The 4111-nt window shown below is 33.4% G+C and overlaps 1 protein-coding gene across 1 annotated transcript in view; it reads left to right on the top strand.

Moving 5' to 3' along the window:
- Positions 1-505: 505 nt before the first annotated feature.
- LOC108363071 (uncharacterized) overlaps positions 506-4111 on the top strand; it is a 42933-nt gene continuing 39327 nt past the window's right edge. Inside the window, exon 1 of the mRNA XM_017616317.1 lies at positions 506-955. The gene's annotated coding sequence lies outside the window, so the exon portion shown is untranslated. The remainder of the gene's footprint in view (positions 956-4111) is intronic.

Raw genomic sequence — 4111 nt, 5'->3', positions numbered from 1 at the left:
TATAAATTTAGGGCCCGATTGCAGTCGGTTAACGCGTGTTGCACAGGGGTCAAATTTCAGATTGCCGCTATGAAATCGTCTTAACCGACTGCAATTTTTAATTTTTTGAGTCTCATAGAGGCCTCCATCTGGTCTTTGACCTCTTTGCGACACCGCTTACCCAACTTCAATCGGGGCCAAAATGTATATGTGATATCTTCGACTATGATAGTATCGATTTTGAGTATTAGATAAAAAAATGAATTTTAACTTTTTGAGTCTATGTATAGCGGAATCTGAGCTTTAGCCCCCTGTGCGACACGCCTTAACTGTCTCTAATCGCGACCAAAATTTATTTATCCTATCTCTGACCGTAGTATTGCCGATTAAGGAGGTGAGACAAAAAAAAATCGTTTTTTTGATTTTTGAGGGCCACCCCAATGTACATAATCATGCTACAAATATTATGACAACAAATTTTATTCCAAATTTTTAACTAACTCTTTAGCATTGTGTTTATACATAGCATCCATGTGAATTAAATACAGTTCAAAGGGCACACATTTGTGAGAGAATATTAAACATTAACAAAAGAGTTAAAAGTGCAAATGCAATAAATAATGAATATTAATTAACAATTTGCTTTACATTTTTTTGTTTATTTAACTCGCTTTCATTTTGTGATTCATATGTAACTTTGTGAAAACTTTTTTTGTGTGTTAACTTGTGGACATAATTACACGTATACATACTCATGCATCCATCTTGAATAAACGAAAATCAAAACTAACTAAAATCTAATTAAAATTTCTGACTCATCTGCAACAAATATTGACAACTGCAAAAAAAAAAACGCGTACATAAACGACACTGAAAATATTTGAACTTGCACCACTGAATTCGATTTCGAAAAACCGGCTGCACCGCCATTATTTGCTGGATACTCGCCCGTCTCACTCGTGGACCGCACCGTATGGTAAGTGCATTTACTTTGTATTACACATTTACATACCTATGTAAGTTTATATTAACATTATTGAAGCTCATAAGACACGCATTTCTCAGTAATAATTGATAGCAAGGGATCAATTTTTTTTAAAGCTATTTATAAACGCTCAGAAAACTCAGCATACCTACATATACATTTGTATATTTATGGATGATTTCTGATTTTGTCCCGGACTCTCTTTTCTCGCAAGCACAAATGCGACTTTATATGGAAAAATATAATATAAATGCAGGCTTACCTATCGAGTATCGTTAACACCCTCGGGAAAAAGTTCTCAAAAATCAACGGCAATTTTTAGCGACTAGAAACTTTCACTTTATTGTACTAAAATTTTATGGACTACAAAACTGCATAGACAAAATTGTTCTAAGAAATCGTATTGAAAAAATTTAAAATTTCGATGAAAGTTTCTTGCATTTTCACGAGTTCTGCATGCAATTAAAAAAAGTTGATTCATGTGGTTTTTGCTGTTTAATGAACTACACTGCCCCGGAACAAAGTATTGGCACAGCAAATTTTTCACAATATATGGAACAATTTTTATTCTAAAATTTTTCGCCAATTTTGTATAAAACAACAGAAAACATTAAAATACAATTCCTAACCTTTGTGCAAAACTCGCGAAAATTCAGCAAATTTTCAGCAAAATTTTCAACTTTTTAATCAGATTTTTTAGAATTTATTTGAGTATGCAGTTTTGCAGCACCCATTAAATTCTAGTAAAAAATGCAAGTTCCGAGTTAGTCAAAAATTTCGTTGATTTTTGATTTTTTTTTTTTTGTTGAATGTGTTTTGCATTTTTTCCATATTAAGTATTTTCGAAAAAATGTTTGTAATTTTTTGCCAAAAATCAACGGTAATTCCTAGCTACTTAAAACTTGCACTTTGGTACGGAAAATATTTTTGACGCTTACTGTATGTATGTAACAAATAATTCTCCATCATTTGCTGAAAAATTTTGTTGGTTGAGTTATGACAGTTGTAAGTATTCGAAGAAATTTGGACGAAGGATATTCAATATACTCTACTCATTTGCATAAAACTCACACGTGCTTGGTTGATTGTTTGCATATTATGTGACCGCTTTTTTCGCTGCGTCATTGCTCGAGCCTAAAGTTTTTCTGCTAAACAAAAGTTTCGAACCTTTTAAAATACCATTTGTTTTGGCATTTGAAATGAGAGGAACAAGTTAGCTGGATTTTCATAAGTTTTGGATAAATGTATTTCTTTCATAAAATTTTACTCTTCGATTTGTTACGCATTTGCATTTAATCGTTTTGTTTCGCATTCACCCTTCATAGAAATCTGCGGTAGGATGAATGTACATGTATGTATATGTATGTGTGTATGTAATTTCACCACTAATGTTATCAAGTGTTTGTTGGAGGTATGCGTTGTGTGTGCCACTTGGCATGCTACGCTCCACTGTTCTACGCCATTAACCTAGTTCTATCAGCTGACATACATACATACGAGCAAGACAGCTACGCAAAAAGTTATATATGTATATGGTTATAAAATTGTGATTCTACGAACAATTTTAAAAACAATTTTTTAGTAAAACTTTGTTAGGCATTTAAAAAAAAATTATTTCTGCTCAAAACAATTTCCCACTGCCTTTCCGTTTCTTTCCTAGCATATAACAGTCTCTCTGCTTTTCTTAACATTTGATGAGCGAATTCTTTATTCTCTCCACCACATGGCATATCTATATACATACATATACATATATGTAGGTCCTGTTTACAAAACATTCTCCACTTTCGTATTTTGGCCCACATTCCTTAGCCGAGCTATACCCATTGAGACATATCTACAACCCCACTAACTACATAAATACATATGTATGTATGTATGTATGTAAGTGAAGTTTAGTAGAAAGTAATTTATTTTGTTTTCTCATAACTGCCTGATTTTTGTTGCGATTACGTTTCACTTTCATTCTCGCTCCTCCTTTTAACCTTATATCGCTCCACTACTACAGTTCGGTCATAGTTCTTTCTATTCGATTGTCTCAGACGAATGTTATGTAATGTACTAAATACATAAGTACTCGAAATCACGAAGCCGTTCTTAATGATGTCATTCAATTTGGGGCAAATGAGTTTTACGAAAATCCAATAAAATGTATCAGCTGCAGGTCTGTTCAGTCATTTAACCTGTAGAAGTGAGTTTAATTTTCTATTATTCTATTTCTATTATTCTATTAAACTACGTGCCAGTCAGTGGCGGACCCCCGGGGGGTGTTTTAATACATAGACGCCATATTATACATACATATTCACCATATGCAAGCCAATTTATCAATTTAACTGGTAAACTTCGAGTTAAATAGATATTCTGCTGTTCTGCCTAACTATACAAAACTAATTACCTGACATTACCACTCACTTTCCGTTTGAAGACTGTCCAAACCAATTGCCATTTACAAATTCTAGTCTTATTCGAGACTCGTAGTCCGCGATCTTAAAAGCCCCAAAATACCCTGTTTTAATAATTTGAATTTTCGAAATATGACTTCAGATTCGTAATAAGCGGCCCCGAAAGCTTTCGCATGCCATGCTTTATTAAAAGGCCTAGATTTCTAAACTTTTGTGTTCGCCATATTGGATCTGCCATTTTGAATTTTTAAAATCTGACTTAAGATTCGTAATCAGCGACCTCAAAAACATAGTATAAAACATATAAAGAGTGTTGTCAAACTGTGTCAAAGCGTCTTTGAGCAAATAGTTTTGTCAACCTACGAGTATATTTGGATTTCAGACCACTGTGCGTCTTACGAATCGAAAATCACGAAATTTTTCTATCATCGAGTATCACACGAGTTGGTTCTGCACTATCGAACAGCATTTATGCACAAACTAAATAAATTTTGCAACTCCAAAAATGTCCACGTAAAATTAATTTACCTCACATTAGTATTCCTTACTTGTGCATTGCATTGCTTTACTCACACCGTTGGAATGTCCGTATGAATGTGGTCTCGCTGGAATCACTCATCACCTCAGTGATCTCACTTTGCACGCTTTATTGACGGACAGCGCAGCACATGATCACTTTATTTCTTAATTATTATTTATTTTACATATTTTTATTTTTCTTCAAAATAAAAAAGTATTCATT

Source organism: Rhagoletis zephyria, unplaced genomic scaffold (assembly GCF_001687245.7).
Source record: "Rhagoletis zephyria isolate East Lansing unplaced genomic scaffold, Rhagoletis_zephyria_1.1 Rzeph_scaffold_01182, whole genome shotgun sequence".
Taxonomy (NCBI): Eukaryota; Metazoa; Arthropoda; class Insecta; order Diptera; family Tephritidae; genus Rhagoletis; species Rhagoletis zephyria.
The sequence above is the reverse complement of the archived record's forward strand: the minus strand, read 5'-3'. Positions and strand labels throughout refer to the sequence as shown.